The sequence below is a fragment of the Herpailurus yagouaroundi genome, unplaced genomic scaffold (assembly GCF_014898765.1).
Source record: "Herpailurus yagouaroundi ecotype Mexico unplaced genomic scaffold, PumYag 419, whole genome shotgun sequence".
Classification (NCBI taxonomy): Eukaryota; Metazoa; Chordata; class Mammalia; order Carnivora; family Felidae; genus Herpailurus; species Herpailurus yagouaroundi.
In genome coordinates, this window is record NW_024412636.1 from 232,532 (window position 1) to 254,175 (window position 21,644).

General features: G+C 40.3%; 1 protein-coding gene and 2 long non-coding RNA genes across 6 annotated transcripts in view; 2 read left to right on the plus strand and 1 right to left on the minus strand.

Annotated features, from left to right (window-relative positions):
• Positions 1-893: 893 nt before the first annotated feature.
• On the minus strand, positions 894-2,371 carry LOC121022537 (uncharacterized). The gene is made up of 2 exons (XR_005786991.1): positions 2,293-2,371; positions 894-1,776 (listed from the first exon to the last, which is right to left on the minus strand). It is a non-coding gene; the product is annotated as an uncharacterized LOC121022537 (long non-coding RNA).
• A 15,946-nt stretch (positions 2,372-18,317) lies between these two features.
• CNBP (CCHC-type zinc finger nucleic acid binding protein) overlaps positions 18,318-21,644 on the plus strand; it is a 15,603-nt gene continuing 12,276 nt past the window's right edge. For 2 of the 4 annotated variants that reach the window (XM_040463723.1, XM_040463725.1), the window contains exon 1: positions 18,320-18,450. The gene's annotated coding sequence lies outside the window, so the exon portion shown is untranslated. Of the gene's footprint in view, positions 18,451-21,644 lie in introns of all 4 variants that reach the window. The other 2 variants (XM_040463724.1, XM_040463722.1) reach the window with 2 other exon arrangements.
• LOC121022536 (uncharacterized) overlaps positions 18,458-21,644 on the plus strand; it is a 15,550-nt gene continuing 12,363 nt past the window's right edge. The window contains exon 1 of the long non-coding RNA XR_005786990.1: positions 18,458-20,886. This is a non-coding gene — a long non-coding RNA (uncharacterized LOC121022536). The remainder of the gene's footprint in view (positions 20,887-21,644) is intronic.

A 21,644-nucleotide genomic window follows, 5' to 3' on the forward strand; every position in this document is an offset into this window, starting at 1 on the left:
CTCCAGGCTCTGAGCTGTCAGCCCAGAGCCCCCCACGGGGCTCGAACTCACAAACCATGAGATCATGATCTGAGTCGGAGTTGGACACTTAACGACTGAGCCACTCAGGCGCCCCAGGTTTCTCTAATCTTTAGCTTGGCTTCTTGTTGCTTTGTCAAGAATCTAATCCTGGTTGATCTTGGAGGAATTGATGAAGAATCTAACCACAGTTACCTTGTAGTTGGAACCCCTTTCCACAATTCTTTTATCCTGTTTCGTCTTTCCTAGCAGAAGGTTATTGGAAACTGGAAATTAAAAGTAGCCTTCTTCTTCCTATTCATTGTGATAAAACACTTGCACTGGATAAGAGTGAATGAGATAGCAAGTCTTGAGGTATTTTGCCAGAATACCATTTCACTGACCAGAAATATTGGAAAACCACTGCTTTGTCATATAGAGTAAAAATGACCTGGAATACTCTTTATAAGGTGCTATTGGTAGTTTTTAAATAATAATAGTAGCTAAAATATGGATAGCACTTTACAGTACTTCTTACAAACATTATTCTACAGTCCTAACCCTTGTTAGGTAAGCATCAACCTTTCCTTTGAATGGTAGTTCCATTTTAAAACTATTTGTGTTAACATCAGTTCTGGTGATTCCAGATTTTCTTACTGTATTATTGCAAAGGCCAGCAAAAAAAACGCAAGCCAACTGATGTTGTCACCAGAAAATTGAGGTTGGCCAGTACTGAAAAAAAAACAGGAAAAGCCTGTGGAAAATGCCTTGTCTTAGCGACTTTCGACTTTCGAGTGAGATGTAATAAATGCTGGCTCTGAGAACAATGAAGAATCTGGGCAATCTTAGGCGTGCTGCCGAGACAGACAATGAAATCTTCATTCACTCAATAACAATTCATTGAGGATCTATATTCAAGATACTCTGTTAGGTACTGGTATTATAAAAATTAGTCAGACTTTGCCTACCCTTGACCTTGGAGGGCCTACAGTTTAGAATCGTATAATGAAATTAAGAGATTTGTGACTTCCTGTGATTTTACTTTTCCGAGTTACTTTTTTCTCCTATTGTGGATCTTAAAAACTACAGTTTCACCTTTAATATCCCCATATGATAACCTGTCCTTTTATATGGGAACTTATAATGGTCTTAAAAGTAGATAGGATGAACAAATGTGTAAGGGTCTGTGGCTATGATATGGGGAACCTTGAAAGAGCCTATACTTTATTAGCCTCTCTACAAAATCTACCACGAAAGATTTAATGGACTCTTCAAGAAGGACCCATGGAAGAAACCCTGGAAAAGCTGAGACCCTTGGCTAACCTCTCAATAGGAAGCTCTTTGTTGGCTCTTACTCAGCTGAGATCACTACCTAAGAGTGAAGGAAAGACAATGGTAAGGACGGGGAAAGTTACTTGTGAAAAGGAAGAGGGACAGAAATCAAAGGCAATTGTCACCTTCCAGATGGGTCTTAGGTCCCCCGGAGGGCAAGTCAGTATCCTTGGAGTTATTGGTCTCCAGAGGAGGTTTTACCCTCTTGTGTTATTCTTCCAATCTCCCAATAATCAAGGGCATGTAAGGTTCTGTGGGCAGGTGAGCATGTGTGTGAGCGCAGGTGCTGAAGCTCTCAAACATCTCTTCTAATAGCCCTTCACCCCAGCGGAACAGCCCCATTGATGGTTTCCTGGGAATAGCAAGCCAACAGGAAAAGCTGGTCGAACAGCAGATACTCAAATGTTCCAGTGCCAGCCCTGGGCTCCAGGTTCTTCTCCGAAAACTCTGCACACAGAAGGAGTAGAAAACAGGAGATTGGTTCTGCCCTCTTTTTTTTTTTTTTTTTCCTCCCTCCATTTAAAAACACTGTTAATGCTCAAGTATAGCTGGCCAGAGTGTTGTAATTACTCAACAGCATCCTTGCCATATCACAGGGCGAAAATGATCTTGTGTTTTATTTTTAACAGCGACAGTATATTTCTTGAGGATCTTTTCTTCCACCATAATCACCACACATTACTCCAACAGCTGACCCTCAAGGCCTGATCCAAAGGCAGATACTTAAACTGGATTAGGCGAGAGGCTCTGGAAATGCCACCCCCCACGTCCTTCCCTTCTCCTCTTCCACTGTTCAGGATTCCTTTGAATGTCATCTGATTTCCCACACTCGCTCCCCTTGCAGACCCTCCATTCCCTCTTTGCCCAATCTACCTATCCTTCACGTTGTCTTTGTGATCGATTACATTTTGTTGTACTTCCTCTGCTTTTATTTACTTCATATTTATTCTTAAATTAACTCACGTTTTACTCTTAAGAGGAAACTTGACAAAATTGTTTTATTTAAATGTAGCGGAGGGGTGCCTGGGTGGCTCAGTCGGTTAAGCATCCAACTTCGGCTCAGATCACGATCTCACGGTTTGTGAGTTCCAGCCCTGCATTGGGCTCTGGGCTGACAGCTCAGAGCCTGGAACCTGCTTCGGATTCTGTGTCTCCCTCTCTCTGCCCCTCCTCTGCGCGAGCTCGGTCTGTCTGCCTCTCTCTCTCTGAAAAATAAATAAAAATTAAAAAAAATGTTTTAATATGAATGTAGTTGACACACAATGTTCTACTAGTTTCAGGTGTACAACATAGTGATTTGAGAAATTTCTACCTTATGCTGTGCTTACCACAGGTGTAGCTACCAGTTGTTACCAACACTGTTACAATACCATTGACTATATTCCCCGTGTTGTACCTTTCATCCCATGGTTTATTCATTTCATAATTGGAAGCCTGTATCTCTCACTCCCCTCCCCTTCCCCACCCGACCTCCCCTGGCAACCACCGGTTTGTTCTCTGGATTTATGGGTCTGTTTCTGCATTTTATTTGTTGTTATATTTGAGGTTTTTTTTGATTTTTGTTTTAGATTCAACATATGACTGAAATCAGGTGGTACTTGTGTTTCTCAGTCTGTATAGACTCAGTCTGCTTTAGTATAAAACTCACTAGGTCCATCCCTGTTGTCACAAATGGCACAATCTCATCCTTTTTTATGACTGCATAATATTTTATGTACAGAACCTGACACAGGGCTCAAACCCATGAACTGTGAGATCATGACCTGAACTGAAACCAAGAATCAGATGTTTAACTGACTGAGCCACTCAAGCGCCCCTGTATTTCTTTTTTTTTTTTTTTTAATTTTTTCAATGTTTATTTTTGAGAGACAGAGAGACAGAGCATGAGGGGGATTGGGTAGAGAGAGAGGAAGACACAAAATCTGAAGCAGGCTTCAGGCTCTGAGCTGTCAGCACAGAGCCTGATGCGGGGCTCAAACTCATGAAACGCGTGATCATGACCTGAGCCGAAGTTGGATGCTTAACCAACCGAGCCACCCAGGTGCCCCTGCCCCTGTATTTCTATTTTTAATTTTTTGAGGAAACTCTATACTGTTTTCTACAGTGGCTGTACCAATTTACATTCCTACCAACAGTGTAAGAGGGTTCCCTTTTCTCCACATCCTCACCAAGACTTGTTATTTCTTGTCTTTTTTGTTTTTAGCCATTCTGACTGGTGCAAAGTGCTATGTCATTGTGGTTTTGATTTGCATTTCCCTGATGATTAGTATTATTGAGCATCTTTTCATGTGTCTGCTGGTCATCTGTATGTCTTCTTTGGAAAAATGTCCATTCAGGTCCTCTGCCTGTTTTTTAATTGGATCATTTGGGGGTTTTTTTGGTGAGGTGTATAAGTTCTTTATAGATTTTGGATATTAAGCCCCTGTCAGATATATCATTTGTAAATATCCTCTCCCATTCAGTAAGTTGTGTTTTTGTTTTGTTGATTGTTTCCTTTACTGTGCAAAACCTTTTTATTTTGACATAGTCCTAATAGTTGAGTTTGCTTTTGTTTCGCTTGGCTCAGAAGACACATCTAGAAAAATGTTGCTATGGCCGATGTCAGAGAAATTACCGCCTATGTTCTCTCCTAGGATTTTTATGGCTTCAGGACTCACATTGAGGTCTTTAATCTATTTTGAGGTTACTTTTGTGTATGTGTTAGAAAATGGTCCAGGGACGCCTGCGTGGCTCAGTTGGTTAAGAAGCCGACCCTTGAGTTCAGTTCAGGTCATGATCTCATAGTTCATAAGTTCAAGCCTCATTTCAGGCTCTGAGCTGAGGGCACAGAGCCTGCTTGGGATTCTCTCTCCCTCTTTCTCTCTCTACCCCTCTCTCTCTCATTGATGCATGTGCTCTTTCTCTCTCTCAAAATAAATAACTAAACATTAAAAAAAAAAAAAAAAGAAAGAAAAGAAAGAAAGAAAAAAGAAAGTTACCCAGTTCAGGGCGCCTGGGTGGCTCAGTCGGTTGAGTGTTTGCCTCCTGATTTCCACTCAGGTCATGATCCCAGGGTTGTGGGATCAAGCCCTGTGTCCATCTCTGCGCTGAGTGTGGAGCCTGCATCCTTCTCTCTCTTCCTCTGCCCCTGTCCCCTGCTTGTGCTCTCTCTGTCACTCAAAAATGAAAAAAAAAAATAAAAAGGAAATAGTCCAGCTTCATTCTTTTACTTGTAGCTGTCCAATTCTTCCCGCACCGTTTATTGAAGAGATTGTTTTCTCCTCATTGTATATTCTTGCCTTCTTTGTCACAGATTAAATGACCATATAATCGTAGGTTTATTTCTGGGCTCTCTATTCTGTTCTATTGTTCTATGCATCTATTTTTTTGTGCCAGTATCATACTATTTTGATTACAGTTTTGCAGTATGTCTTGAAATCTGGAATTGTGATACCTCCAGCTTTGTTCTTCTTTCTCAAGATTGCTTTGGCTATTCAGGGTCTTTGTGGTTCTGTACAACTTTTAGTATTATTTGTTCTGGTTCTGTGAAAAATCCTGTTGGTATTTTGGTAGGGATTACATTGAATCTGTAAATTGCTTTGGGTAGTATGGACATTGTAACAATATTAATTCTTCTTTTCTTAAAAAATGTTATTTATTTTTGAGAGAGAGAGCAAGCAAGCAGGGAAGGGGAGAGAGAGAAGGAGACAGAATCCTAAGCAGGCTCCATGCTGTCAGCACAGAGTTCGATGTGCGGCTGGAACTCATGAACCATAAAATCATGAGCCAGGATCAAGAGTCGGACATTTAGCCAACCAAGCCAACCAGGCGCCCCAACAATATTAATTCTTCTAATCCATGAGCATGGGATATCTTTTTATATGTTTTGTGTCATCTTCAATTTTTTCATTGATGTTTTATAGTTTTTAGCATACCAGTCACTCATCACTTTGGTTAAGTTTATTCCTAGATTCCTAGATAAATCTAGATTCCTAGATTTATTCTTTTTTTTTTAAATATTTATTCTTTTTGGTGCAATTGTAAATGGTATTGTTTTCTTTTTTTTAATGTTTATTTCTTTTTGTGAGAGAGAGAGAGGGGGCAAGATGGAGCGTGAGTCGCGGAGGGGCAGAGAGAGAGGGAGACACAGAATGGGAAGCAGGCTCCAGGCTCCGAGCTGTCAGCACAGAGCCCGAAGCAGGGCTTAAACTTAAAAGCTGTGAGATCATGACCTGAGCTGAATTTGGACCGCTTAGCTGTCTGAGCCACCCAGGTGCCCCGGTATTGTTTTCTTAATTTCTTTTTTTTTTTTTTAAGATTTTATTTTATTATTATTATTTAAAAAAAAAACCACTTGCATCTTATTTATTTTAAAATGTTTTTATTTATTTTTGAGAGAGAGAGAGTGCAAGCAAGGGAGGGGCAGAGGGTAGGGGAGACAAGAGGATCTGAAGCTGGTTTTGTGCTGACAGCAGAGAGCCTAATGCAGGTCTCAAACTCACAAACCATGAGATCATGACCTGAGCCGAAGTCGGACACTTAACTGACTGAGCCACCTAGGCACCCTTTAAAGATTTTATTTTTAAGCAATCTCTACACCCAATGTGGGGCTTGAACCCATAACCCTTGGATCAAGGGTCGCACACTTCACTGACTGAGCCAGCCAGGTGCCCCGTTTTCTGAATTTCCAAGAGGAAACTTTTGGAAACAACATAGATGTCCATTGAGGGATGAATGGATCAAGAAAATGTATATATATACAATGGAATATTATCCAGCCATTAAAAAAGAAGGAAATCCTGCATTTTGTGACAACACGGATAGACTTTGAGGGCATTATGCTAAGTGAGATAAGTCAGACAAAGAATACAAATACTATATGATTTCACTTATATGTAGACTCTAAACAAACAAACAAACAAACAAACAAACATACATACATACATACACACACACAAACCAAAAGAATAAAAGCTCATAGATACAGAGAACAGGTTGGTGGTTGCTAGAGGCAGGGGGAGGGTGGTGGGTGAATTAGGCGAAGGGGTCGAAAGGTATAAACTTCCGGTAATAAATAAGTCCTGGGGATATAATGTACAGCGTGGTGACTGCAGTGAATCATACTGTATTTTATATTTGAAAGTTGCTAAGAGAGTAAATCTTAAAAGTTTTCAAAATGAGAAAAAAAATTGTAACTATGTACAGTGATGAGTGTTAACTAGCTTTATTGTGGGATCATTTCACAATATATACAAGTGTCAAATCATTATATTGTTACACCTGAAACTAATATAATATTTTTTGTCAATTATATCTTGATTAAAAATGCCCAAGTCTGCAACTTACTCTCAGCTGCTTCAGCAATAAAATACGTGTACGTGTGTGTGTATGTGAACAAAAGAGGAAACTTGATTACACAAGTGAGAAAACAGCGTAACTTGTCTATTGCGTTATCATAATAAAATGATAATGTTCTAGATGGTTACTTGGACCTACACTCTCCTTATTAAGAAAGGTTAAATACAGTCCTAGAGGAGTTAAAGCCTGGTAAGCGCCAAAGTGAGACTTTTCCCTTGAGACAGAGGGATTACAAGAACTTGAAATGAGACTTTATTACCATATCATGTAACTTTAGCTGATGCCCTGCCATATACCACCTGGAAGCATTGCATGAGTCAGGAGGCTAATGCCTCCTATTTACATATATAGATGTTACCTAGAGAAGTTATGCTTGAATCTAGGAGGTTTCTGTAAGAACTAATAAGATAACAAAGGTGAAAATACCATGGGTAGTATGGCACATAATAACATCTCAATGACACCAGCTGAATGTTTATGTGCAAACCATAAACTGCTATGTAAATTAACTTATTATTAACCTAGCATGTTGGTTGATCAGATGATAGTCCCAATAGAGCAGGGCAGGTCAATCTTGAAGAGAAAAGGAAGTGGCCCTGATTGACTCAGGAAATCCCGAGGAAACTAGAAGTGTATTTGAAGTGTCAAAAAGGAGGAAAATAGGAAGCCCAGGAGGGATCACATGAAGCACCCCCATTAGTTTAGTCCTGAACTGTCTTTAATTTTTTTTTATGTTTATTTATTTTTGAGAGAGAGGGAGAGACAGAGCGTGAGCAGAAGAGGGGCTGAGAGAGAGGGAGACACAGAACCCGAAGCAGTCTCCAGGCTCCGAGCTGTCAGTACGGAGCCCGACATGGGGCTTGAACCCACAAACCGCGAGACATGACCTGAGCTGAAGTCGGACGCTCAGCCAACTGAGCCACCCAGGCGCCCCATGAGCTGTCTTTAAATTCTGTGCCACCCAAGGCAAATTTCATTTTGGATAAATCTTCAGCATCCGTAAGTTTTAGAGTCAGTTTTAGTCCCCTGAGAACTTTTATTGCATCAAATGGGGAAACCAACATCTAAATAAAGGGAAAAAATTACTTCCAATCATTCTTCAAATACAATTGAAATATTATCATTGCCTATTCACATGTCCAAGACACTGTTTATGTGTTTTAAATCAGCGTACAAAAGGAATTTCATGCCTTAGATGTATCAGAAACTAATCCTAATAATATTTTACCTTGGTAAAACACTTTGGAATTAGTGAAGCATTTTCATATATTATACATTATTTAATCCTCACCACTGCCCTTTGAAAATATCCAAAGCCTCTTAACATTTCTTTGTATAGCTTAAGTATAAATTTCATGCTCCTAGAAATCCTGGTACTTGCCTTTATGTTTTGTTTTGTTTTGTTTTATTTCCCCTGTGGTTTGAGGGGAAATTATAAGAAACTTTGTGTATCAGTTTCTTCACAGGCAATCCATGAACAATTGCAATGTTCTTATAAATAAACTAGTCAAGATAATTTTGACCGGTAAATGTTTTATAAGGTAATTTATTGAAATGAGAGCTAAATTTGGAATTGTTAACTCAGCTATGCAGACTGTTTCACTGTAAGCGCCACACCCCAGCCTGGACTCTGCAGATGGGAAAGACAACTCACTGAGCTCAGAAGGACAGGACTGGCCGTGCCAGCTAGTACAATCCACAGCTTTATGGCCAGGATTGTAGAAGCGTGGCTTCCCCTTCAGTCAAAGGAGAAAGGACAGTAACTGAGCAGAAGAGAAAGTTAGAAAAGTCTCACTGTTACCTGAATTGCATTGGTTTTGGTTTGTCCGAAAGCTATTTCCCCTTTCAAAGTCACTTTGTGAGCGTTGGCCATACCAGAATGATCAGCATTCTGTGTGGCTGGCTGAAGGGTGAGTCAGGATTCTAAATTCCAGCTGCAGTGCTGGGAAAAATGGAAACACCAGTGGAGTACATCATGAGGTCAGCAATTTCTGAGGGCTATCAAAATGCTGAAAAACAAGATTTTGGGATGCAATAAATTGCATCTGAATGCCCTGCCCCAAAATGAGGCAAAGGGTTTGCTAAAAGCAAATCTAAGGACTCTTACGTGGCATTTGCTCTCAGGCAGGCAGAAGTTTTGATATGCTCTGCCTAGCATCCAACGTGCCACCATTAAAGCATATTGATGGCATTTAACATATGCAAAGGAGGTGCTGCAGAGCATGGGGGCTGCAGCAGTATTCCCACACTCCTTTTTTTCCTTCGGAACTCTCGATGGGTAGCCCTGAGTGACAGTTCCTCAATGAAATCACTCTCTGTCTTCATCAATGATCTAAGTCCAAGTTCCAGGAATTCTTCATCTGTTCCTAAACTTTACATCACGTTGAGAAACAACGATCAGCAAAATGTCAACACGTACAATTTCATATAACTGACAAAGGATCGGTATCCAGAACATATAAAGAATGCTTTCAGGGGCACCTGGATGGCTCAGTTGGTGAAGCGTCCGACTTTTGGTTTTGTCTCAGGTCATGATCTCAGGGTTTGTGAGTTTGAGCCCCACATCGGGCTCTGTGCTGACAGCATGGAGTCTGCTTAGGATTCTCTGTCTCCCTTTCTCTCTCTCTCTGCCCCTCCTCTGTTCACTACCTATTTCTCTCTTTCTCAAAATAAGTAAATAAACATTAAGAAAAAGAAAGAAAAAAGAACGCTTTCAAATCAGTAAGAAAGAGGCAAATGACAAAACAGACAAAATGAGTGAAATCAACCCTTCTTAAAAGAGGAAACTTGAAGAGTCTACAAATATGTGAAGAGATGTTCAGCTTCATTGGTAATGTGGGAAATGTTAATTGAAAAAAATGAAATACCGAATGAAAACGTGTTCACACAAAAACCTACACAGGAATGTTCATAGCAGCTTTATTTGTAATAGCCCAAATTTAGAAATAGCACAGGAGTCCTTCCATGGGTGTTGGTTAAACTATGGTTCATTCATATTGTGGAATGTTACTCAGTAGTAAAGGAACAAGCTATTTGATGCACACAGCTACTCCCATGAATCTCCAGGGAATTATGCTGAATGAAACAAAAGCCAATTCTGAAAAGTTACATACTGCACAATTCCATTTATGTAACTTTAAAAAAAATTGTATGTATAACATTTTCTAAAAGTTTGTTTATTTATTTATTTATTTATTTATTTATTTATTTATTTATAATCTCTACACCCAGCATGGGGCTTGAACCCATGACCCTGAGATCAAGAGTCATGTGCTATTTTAAGTGAACCAGCCAGGTGCCCCTATACATAACATTTTTGAAAGGACATTTTAGAAATGGAGGACAGGGATTAGGGAGGAGTGGAAGGGTGGGAGGGAAGTGGGTGTGGCTATAAAGGGGTCTTCTGTATCTTGAGTGCAGAGGTAGTTACATGGACCTACATTAAGATTTGATTGCATAGAATTACACACATGCACATACACACACATAGACACACAGAGTATAACTAAAATGGGGGAAATTTGAACAAAACCAGTGGGCTGTATCAATTTCTTTCTTGCTTTATTCTTTTTTTTTGAGAGAAAGAGAGAGCTCAAGTGAGCAAGGGCAGAGAGAGAGGGAGGGAGAAAGGGAGAAAGAGAGAAGTGGGGGTTGAGCTCACTCAATGCAGGGCTCAAACTCAAGAACTGTGAGATCATGACCTGAGCGGAAGTCAGATGCTTAACAGACTGAGCCACCCAGGCACCCTGGGTTATATCAGTTTCAATATTCTGGTTGTGACATTATACTATGTATTTTTGTTAGATGTTACCATTGGGGGAAATTGAGTAAAGAGGATATACAGGATCTCTCTGTATTACTTCTTTCAACTACATGTGAATCTACAATTATCTCAGTAAAAACAAACAAAACAGAGACAACATGTCTCATCCATCAGGCTAGCAAAAAATTAAATAATTTCACAGTGTGAAGTGCTGGCAAAGATTTGAGAAACATGGCACCCTCACTCATTGCTGCTGGGAGTATAATTTGGTGTGACCACTTTGGAGAGCAATATGGCAGGCAGCCAGTGAAATTTAAAATACACACCCTTCCTTGTCCAACTGTTCTCCTTATGGGTTTCTATGCCCTGTAGACACTCTCCACATGTGCCTGAGGAGACTTGTATACAAGGGCACTTTTTACAATGTTGTTTATAATAGCAAAAGAGTGGAAGTAATATAAATATCTTCCAATATGGGCACGAATACTAGTATATTTATAATACATAGCAGTAAAAATGATGAACCAGATAAGATTATATATATATAATATACGCTGTAAGTCAGAAACACGACATCAAATTTAAAAAGCAAGATACAGGGGCGCCTGGGTGGCGAAGTCGGTTGAGCGTCCGACTTCAGCTCAGGGCACGATCTCGCGGTCCGTGAGTTCGAGCCCCGCGTCGGGCTCTGGGCTGATGGCTCAGAGCCTGGAGCCTGCTTCTGATTCTGTGTCTCCCTCTCTCTCTGCCCCTTCCCCGTTCATGCTCTGTCTCTCTCTGTCTCAAAAATAAATAAACGTTAAACAAAATTTTTTTAAAAAATAAAATAAAAAAAATAAAAAGCAAGATACAGATTGATATTTATTTATTCAGCAAATATTTGAGTGCCTGCCACATATAAGGAGCTGTCCTAGGACCTGGAAGTACAGCAGAAAACAGACAAAGCCAAAGTTCTTGCCTTGTGGATTTTATGTTCTTGTAAGGGAACGCAAACAAATAAGCAAATATATATGGTAGTATTTATGTAAAATTTTTAGTTATTCATGTGTATGTACACATACATATGTATATATACATATATAGTAATTATATATACACACATATGTAATACACTTACTATAGACTATATAATTACTGTATACATATATAATTGTTATATACTATATACATTTATTATATACTATATGCATAGTAATTTTATTATATATTATAAGAAATAGACCTGAAGGATATACCCCTATTTGTAGTATGGGGAGGAAGGAAAAGAAGTGGGACTCAGGGTAAGAAGGGATAAAGGGAGCATTAGTATCTGTAATATTTTAATTGCCTTAAAAGCCATTTTTTTGCCAAGTATAATTTCACATGTTCTGTTTTGTAGTTACAATTCATAATTGAAAGATGTTTTCCTAGTATAAAAATTTAGAGTCTAAAGTCAGTGTTTCTTGGGGCACCTGGGTGGTTCAGTCGGTTAAGCATCCAACTTCGGCTTAAGTCATGATCTCATGGTTCATGAGTTCGAGCCCCATATCAGGCTCTGTGCTGACAGCTCGGAGCCTGGAGCCTGCTTCAGATTCTGTGTCTCCCTCTCTCTCTGCCCTCCCTCTGCTCACGCTCTGTCTCTATCTGTCTCTAAAAATAAACATTGAAAAACATTTTTTTAAGTCAAAAATCTTTTTATTTAAATCCAAGTTAGTTAACATATAGTATAATAATGATCTCAGGGATAAAATTCAGTGATACATCACTTACATATAACACCCAGTGCTCATCCCTAATGCCCATTGCCCATTGAGCCCATTCCCCCCACCCAGTATCCTACCAGCAACCCTCAGTTTGTTTTCTGTATTTGAGTCACTTATGGTTTGTTCTCCCTCTTTGTTTTTTTCTTATTTTTGCTTCCCTTCCCCTATGTTCATCTGTTTTGTTTCTTATATTCCACATATGAGTGAAATCATGTGGTATTTGTCTTTCTCTGACTTATTTCTCTTAACATAATACGCTGTTCCATCCACATTGTTGCAAATGGCAAGATTTCATTCTTTTTGATCTCTGAGTAGTATTCTATCATCTATCTATCTATCTATCTATCTATCTATCTATCTATCTTTCTATCTTGCATCTACTTTATCCATTCATCCGTCGATAGACATTTGGGCTCTTTCCATACTTTGACTATTGTTGATAGTGCTGCTATAAACATTGGGGTGCATGTGCCCCTCCAAATCAGCATTTTGGTATCCTTTGGATAAATACCTAATAGTGCAATTGCTGGGTCATCAGGTAGTTCTATTTTTAATTTTTTGAGGAACATCCATACTGTTTTCCAGAGTGGCTGCACCAGTTTGCATTCCCACCAGCAGTGCAAAAGGGTTCCTCTTTCTCTGCATCCCTGCCAACATCTGTTGTTGCCTGAGTTGTTAATTTTAGCCATTCTGACAGGTGTGAGGTGGTATCTCATTGTGGTTTTGATTTGCATTTCCCTGATGATGAGTGATGTTGAGCATCTTTTCATGTGTCTGTTAGCCATCTGGATGTCTTCTTTGGAAACATGTCTATTTATGTCTCCTGCCTATTTCTTCACTGGATTATTTGTGTTTCGGGTGTTGAGTTTGATAAGTTCTTTATAGATTTTGGATACTGATCCTTTATCTGATATGTCATTTGCAAATATATTCTCACATTCCATAGGTTGCCTTTTAGTTTTGCTGATTGTTTCCTTTACAGTGCAGAAGTTTTTTATCTTGATGAAGTCCCAATTGTTCATTTTTCTTTTGTTTGCATTGCCTCTGGAGATATGTCAAGTAAGAAGTTGCTGCCGCCGAGATCAAAGAGGTTGTTGCCTATTTTCTTCTCTAGGATTTTGATGGCTTCCTGTCTTATGCTTAGGTCTTTCATCCATTTTGAGTTTATTTTTGTGTATGATCTAAGAAAGTGGTCCAGTTTTCCCAACACCATTTGCTGAAGAGACTGTCTTTTTTTCCATTGGATATTCTTTCCTGCTTTGTCAAAGATAAGTTGGCCATACATTTGTGGGGCCATTTCTAGGTTCTCTATTCTGTTCCATTGATCTATGTGTCTGTTTTTGTGCCAGAATCTGTCTGGCACAATCATACTGTCTTGATGATTATGGCTTTGTAATACAGCTTGAAGTCCAGGATTATGATGCCTCCAGTTTTGGTTTTCTTTTTCAACATTACTTTGGCTACTTGGGGTCTTTTCTGATTTCATACAAATTTTAGAATTTTTGTTCTAGCTCTGTGAACAATGCTGGTATTATTTTGATAGGGATTGCATTGAATATGTAGATTACTTTGGGTAGTATTGACATTTTAACAATGTTTGTTCTTTCAATCTAGGAGCATAGAAAATATTTCCATTTTTTTGTGTCTTTTTCAATTTCTTTTATAAACTTTCTACCGTTCTCAGTATACAGAGTTTTCACCTCTTTCCTTAGGTTTATTCCTAGGTATTTTATAGGTTTTGGTGCAATTGTAAATGGGATTGATTCCTTGATTTCCCTTTCTGCTCCTTCATTATTGGTATATAGAAATGCAGCTGATTTCTGTACATTGATTTCATATCCTGTGACTTTGCTGAATTAATATATCAGTTCTAGCAGGTTTTTTTGGTGGAGTCTTTTGGGTTTTCCACATAGTACCTCATGCCATCTGCGAAGAGTGAAAGTTTGACTTCCTCCTTGCCGATTTGGATGCCTAAAGTTAATGTTTCTTATATTGAAGTCTGAGTACATTTCTCAAGATTTAGAAATTGATTGTTTATTCATCCTTGTCAAACTCATAAACGACTACTTCATAAATGAGAATGGCCATTTGTGTTAATTTCCAAAGAAAAAGGCTAGAGATGCATGGTACAAGTGTACAGTATTAGATTTGGGCTCTCCTTTTCTTACTAACTGCAGTTACTTGAGTTAACCAGGTCACAAGCATAGCTAACAGCTCCTTTGGGCTCTCAGTCACTCAGTTGGAAGAGCTTGCGAGACTCGTAATCCCAGGGTAATGAGTTCGGAACCCCGTTAAGCGTAGAGATTACTTAAATAAATAAACTTAAAAAAAAAAAATGCCCTAACAGCTCCTTCCTTATGAGATGTGGGTGGCACCCTGGTTTGTTCATGTCAAAAACATCAGTTCTTTTGGGAACTTGTGGGAACCCTGAGTAACTCTATAGCCTTTTTCTCATTTAAATGAGGGGATTAAATGAAATATTCTGAGATTAGGCTAAATACTCTTCTAGATGTTAGATTCTAATTCACCCAAATATATAGTGCTTCTTTTTCAATTTAATCTTGAAAAGTCAGTTACATTATTTTTGTAGATTATGAGAGCCAAATGATCAAATTTATAATGCTCTCTCAAAAAACAACAGAAGACATTTTGTAAAGTTCTACGTGGAAAACATGCAAACACCGTTATTTTGCTATTCACTGCGTATTTCAAGATTTAACTAAATAATGAAAAGATGAAATTACTTTTTTTAAATGAATGCAACTGCTTTTCTTTTACGAAAAAAATGGGTGGTTTCACTTTGAACCTTTAAAAATTATTTGTAAATAAAGTTCTCTTGCCAGTTATTTTGCAGAAGTAGAGAGAAGTTCAATTCAAGGTCATAGAGGAGGAAGCCAAATGATGGACTGCTCACTAAATTATTAGTTGGTGTTTCATATTTCCCTTATCAACAGTTAATATTCTCTATACTGTCACTTTAAGGAGTCAATGGAAAATTGTAGGATTAGGTTTCAATCACTACTGGGAGGCTGGAAGCTTTGTGCTTAGGCACTTAGGTTGCCTTGGTTTGAAGCCTGCACTATCATTTATTCACTCTTTGACCTTTAGCAGAATACTTCAATTCTCTGGAATTATTTTATTTCCTCCTGGGGATAATAAAAGTACTTATCTCATAGAGGTTTTGTGTAAACTTAAAAAGAGATTATAAACAATGACTGGCATATAATAAGCACTCAATAACAATAACAAAAATAATAGATAACACTTTAATAGTAATTATGCCAGGCCCTTCTAAAGAACTTTATATACACTATTACCTATTATTAGTATAACTGATTTCAATTTCAGGATTTAGCTTAATAAACTGTGTTTTAGTTGCAGGAGCAGACAGGAGAGGTAAAAACGATATATGCTCTTTAACCTTAGTTGCATACTTTCCAGGTCAAGTCACAGAGACTATTTCCCTGCAGGCAGAGAAAACAAGACATTGAAGGTTTAGAACAATATATACGATATCCTCTCCATTTAACAGCAGAATTTAAGGCATGTACTATTGCAGTTGGGCATTTTAGCGGAAATTAAAAGTTGGCAGGTGCTGCTGCTCAACTCGTACTCATTTTAAGGAATCCTGAATCATGCTGAATCATAGCATTTTAGCTAGTCCTCCCTCAGGATACTTAATACTTTCTTATGGCTTTTTTCATCTTGCAAGATCTTCAAGGGCAAGGTTTGTCTGAACTAGTCACCTTTGTAACACATTGCTGAGCATAGTAGTGTTGGTAAGACTGACTACTGGAAGGGAGGAGGGAGAGAAAATACATTTCCAGGGGAAGGAAATGTAATAGGAGACTCTTTCTTCATATATGGTTGGCAGTTTATCTTCTGAGTGGGCTGCCTTTTTCCTTTCTAATTTTCAAACATCTCTAGTGAAATAGGTGTACCCAAGGGTAACCAGACAACACAAACTACTGTAGTTAAATTTCATCATAGACCTCTGGAGACAGAATGCCTCATGATCAGTCTGGCTTTGTTAATAATAATAGTAACTACAGAAAGCTGGATGTCGGGTGGAGAAGAGCCATTACCTGTTACTACTCCTAGAGCCTAGCAACAAAGACCATATTATGCTTCCATTCCTTCCACTTAAGTCTTTTGAAACCTACAGAAGATCATATGTTCACTATCTGTTTCACACCCACCCTCATTTTTCTTTTAACATTAGGAACATTCTGTCCCTGGGTCTATAATAAATATCAAACATTTTATGTAGCATTGTGGTTGGGATGATAAACAAAAATCAAGTCAAAAATATGAATTTATGGTTACTATGACAATTTAACTAACCTTCCTGGCATGATGCAGATGCACCCAGGGTGGACTTCCTCCATATAGCCTCTTGCATTGTACTGACTCACTGCTGGGGCTTAGGAAATCACTACTTAAGTGTCTGCAATTACCACACTAGTACTTACCTCAAGATATTATAAAGATTAATCAGGGGAAATCTATAAAGCTGTGTTAAGCTTCTTGGTAATAAAACCACAGAAGCACAAAACACTGTTTTATTATGGTAACTGGTATTAAACCTCAATACAGAAACTGCTGGGCAATTCAATCTGATTGGAAATGGGACCACCTCCTACTGAATTTTGAAATATTTTTACTTTAATCGTCTTGGTTAAAAACAGCTTAAAAATCATTGGTCCTTGAGATAGTTCATTCACTCTTTGATAATTGCTACCCTTTATTGAGCACTATGTTGCGTACAATCTGCTAAATGCGCTACAATGATCGAGTCAGCACCTAGTGATTTGAAACCAGGTTTAATGCCTGATTCTCAACACCTGTGCTCTTCACTGCTTTGCCTCCTCATAAACATGATTTCAGAAGCCATACAGCCTGGGGACCGGGAGGATTCAGTGAGATGAAACTAAGGGCAAAGAACAGTTCCAGTCTTTGTAGCTACCCACGTGTACCCACTAATGCTACACACAAGGACCATTCATCAGTTTTAACATCTCGATAGATCTGTACAGTTAATTTCAAAGAAGATGGTCATTAAAAGAAAGAAAATTTCTGGGCTATACCAGCCAACAACATGGGCTGCACACCAACCTTGAGAAGCATATTAAGCTCAGTAGGAGACTATAGTCGCTTCAGGGCTTTTAGAGCTCGAGAGGCTGGGGACGCTTGTTTTTTTCCTGTTTGTAACAGAAGCCCTTCCAAAATGGTACACAAAATTCTCTAACATTTTAGTTCATATTCAGCAATTTAAATTGTTTGCATCCTGGAAAAGTATCTGACTACATAGCCAATCTTTTTTTGGAGAAGATACCAAATCTCAACTGAAGGCCATTCCTGAACATGATAGCCCAGGCCAGATGGCTCTCCTGGCACTCCGTGTTACCCCTTAAGTCGCAGGGAATGTCACTCATCAGTGCGCTGAACAGTCACTAGGTGTGTTGTGAGGCAAAGAGGTCTCGGTGCCATCCCTTCGCCATCTTCACACCCTCACCAGGTACTTTTCTGGGAGAAAGGGATGTCTGGGGGTTGGTGGTGGCGGTAGATGTTAGAGGTGAACATAGCAAGGCGTTCCAGGCTCTGCCGAGGCTCACACAAAAACCAGAACAAACCTCAGGGCCCGTGACCTTCAGCCACAGAAACTTCCGTCACTTAGCAACCAGGGCTCTTCCCAAACTGAGACGTGTGTATTAGGAAATGGGTCCTGGCTCCCAAAGCCAGAACCATCCAAAGGCCTAGCGGCAGACGCTTTTTTCCGAGCCCCAAAAGGGACCGGAATTTTCCCCGACCCCACGTTAATCACAGCCATTTCACTCAGACCCGCCCTCTGACATCCCTCGTCGCCGGCTGCCGCGAAAGATCACCAAGGCCGGGACGGGGTCGAGAGGGGCCTGGAACCTAGCGGGAAGAGCCCAAGAACGGTCGGGGGCCGAGGTTCCAGGCGGGAAAGGCCGCGCGCGGGGCACGGCGGGAAAGGCCGCGGCGCGCCGAGGTAGAAGCCCGCCCCGCCCCACGCCGCGCTCAAGCTGGGCGGCCCTCCTCTGGGCGACTCTGATTGGACCGCGGAGCTCCGCGCGCTGATTGGCCGCGTGGGCGAGGCGGAGGAGAGCCGTGCGCAGCGGCGTGTGTGGGGCCGTGTGCAGACCCGCGTGTGGCGCAGGCAAGGACCCTGAAAATAAACAGCCGCTACCTTGCGAGCCGACTTCTCCGGGCCTGCGTCCGAGTCTCCGCCGCTGCGGGCCAGCTCAGACGCCGAAGGTGAGGGCCTGGAGTGGGGCCTGGGCTTGGGGGAGCCACGGTGCGGGCCCTGGCCGAGGCGGACGGAGAGGGTAGGGAGCGGTGAGGCGTCGATGGCGGCCGCACTCTGGCCTGCTCTGCTGCTGCGTCAGGCGGGAAACTCGGCTGCCACCGCTGCTTCAGGTTCAGGTTTCCGGCCTGCCGCAGTCGGACGACCCTTCCGCCCTTCCTTCCGTCTTGGGAAGCCGGGCCGCTGCGCGTCGGGGCCTCTTCTGCGGCCAAGGCCGCACCCCAGGCCGCAGCCTTAAAGCAGAGGAGGCCCAGGCCCGTGCGCCCTTGGGACTGAGGCCCTGAGACTTGAAGGGTCGTGGAATGCGGGAAGGAGGGTCGATTTGGCGGGAACTTACTGGAAGGTGGCTGTGGTGGGGAAAAGACCCTAGTGCAGATGGGGAGCGGGGGGGTTGGGTATTTATGCAGGCCATGTGCTGGGGTAGTGGGCCTGGCGGGCCATGTGCCAAGTGTTCTGATGGGCTTAGAAAAGGGTCATTGAAGACGCGCTTGCGGTTAGAGTGAGGGGATACCCTGCCAGAAGGTCTGAGAATGTTTGAAATTCTTACTCTCTATACTTGATAGCTTCCCGATCCTTGAATTTTTATCGTCGTTCAAAGGCTAAATTACTTGTCTTACATGGCAATTCGAAAAGAGGCAGCTAGGTTTCGCTTTCCATGAATCAACGAAACACACATCATTTCTTGGATTCATTAAACGAATATAATTTAATCTAAAAACGAGACGTGAAAGTTAATGAGCCAGCCCCCATCTAGATATTCCAAATGTGAAAACCTATTTTAGAACGACATAATTGCCCACATTTGGGTTTGGGTGTTGATTTTATTATGGGTAAGCATTATGCTTGTTGCCACATGTTAACCACATGGCCCCAGTCACAGGGCACTTCCAAAGGAAGTGACTGCATCTGGTATTGGGGAGCTTACTTAGAAAAAGAAAATATTGCTCAGTAGTCATTTGTGACTTGGGATAGTGTGTTTCAGTCATTCAGAAAGACAGAAAGTGTAAGAAGAATCTGGATTGCTTTTTTCTTTTAAGGTAAACAGGGATTAATTTACATCCTCCTCATACAAGTTTTTTTTAAAAAGGCTTTCCTTCTTTCCTGTCGTTTGACTCAGTTTTTGAGAGAAACATAACCAGTTAATTTCTGCATGGAAGAGTTACCTTAAGATAGCAACTTTGTTACTCTGTTGCTCAAGCGCTGATTGCATATAAGGTTTTGAGGGTTTTTAAAAGATGCAGGAGATGAAATTCCCACCTCTTAGGCTTTTTTTCCCCCTCTGCAAAGCAGTCATTTTCAAATACTTCCTTAAAAATTGCTCTGATCATGGCTTAATCACACCTGCAAATGCCACGTACTTAGGTGTGTACTCTGTTTAGGTTGTTGAGCCTGATTCTTGTCTACAAGGAGCTCTCTTGCACTGGAATATAAAAGGAATCATTTATTAGAGTCCCAAGGGCTGAATTAAGGACTTGAAAGTTTCTCCAAATTGCAACTCTTGGCAGTGTTGTTGTTGTTTTTTTTTTTTAAAGCTATCCGTATGTTTGTGTACTTATCTGCATATGTCACATTAGAAAACTTGGATGAGTCTTAGCAACCCAAAGGTCCACACTTTCATGTTTGATAATGAGAGGTAATGATTTCAAACAAATGTGGAGTCTCTAAAATATGTTGAGCCAAATCAATGGAAGATCAAAGGGCATTTATTACACTAGCATTTGAACAACTGGAACAGGCAGAGTGATGTCTTCTTTACGGTATTATAAGTGGGTTTTTGAATGGTTATATGTTTGGATTATTTTTACTGTTCTTTTTAAATCTAATAAAAATACCTGGTACCTACATCCTACATGGGAAGTTACCAAATTGGTGCTTAAAAGCAATGGAACCACAGTTTGACTAATTGGAACGATTGGTCTGTTGGCTAAGCACTTGACCACAAGAGAGATTTTGCTTTTTTTTTTTTTTTTTTTTTTTTTTTGCAGGAGTGAGAGTTTTAAAAAATTGTTGGCTTCTTTCCTCTTCCTAGCCTCCTGACAGTAAGTGGAGAGGAGAGCCAGAAGACTGATGCCAAGGCATCCTGGCCTGCTATGTGGAGAATGCTCTTTCCTTACTGTCTCACTTAATAGAACTCCTATTCTGGCAGTATCAGATGCTGCTGCAGTAAGGGCATGCTATTGAGAATTCCAGTAAACTGTGCACCATTTTTATGTTGTAAAAAACTGCTGGAATAATAAAGTGAGAGCTTGTGGCAACCAAAATGCAAGTTGTAAGTAGAATCTATTAATCAGTAGTATGAGAATGTAATACAGTGATCACCTGGAGTGGCTCCATAATTACAAATGAGGGTATTAACTAGGGAAATCAGGTGGTCAGTCTTTGGATCTGTAGTGACACTTTAAGTTCTACAAAGAGGTTTGAGAAAATCTGTCTTGGCTTAAAATTCAGGAAAGCTGTGTGATGGTATGCTGTGAATAAATTTGTGTATGGTTGTGTATGGCTGTGTATTTTTAAAAAGCTATCAGTTCTAGTTTCGATTTATCTAAAGAGATAAGAATACAGAATACAAATACTTTTTGTATTAAAATTGACATGTTTTATGTGGTCTCAGTTCTTGAGCTTCCCTATCAGTAAAATGGGAACAAGAATGCATAACTTGCATAACTTGTAAGGATTGCAGATACTATGTTTATTAACCTTTGAGCCGCAGTAGATATCTAGCTATTAAAACCTCCAAACCCTTTGTGGGTAATGAGAGCAGAAACCAGGATGAGAACCCAGAATCACTCCCACTGTTGCACTCTGGTCTCCATTATTCTGGCCGGAATGCAGGTAACTATACACAATGTAACTTCCTTCCATTCTGAGTTTTTTATTTGTCTTAAAACAGCCTGAAATGTTGCAGTACCATGTTGGAACACTGAACCACTTTATTAGAGTGTAGTGATGAATGGGTATATTCAGGGGGACAAAAGCTCCCCTATGGTCTGGATGCAGTTAGGGTTACATGGATGAGTCAGGGATAATCCTACACTTGAGGGAAATAACTAGAGATGCCGAAAATGTGAATATATACAGGTATATTAGGAAAGCCTTATAAAACAGGATAGCCAGGTCCCCATCATACCTTGTCACACACCCCCCC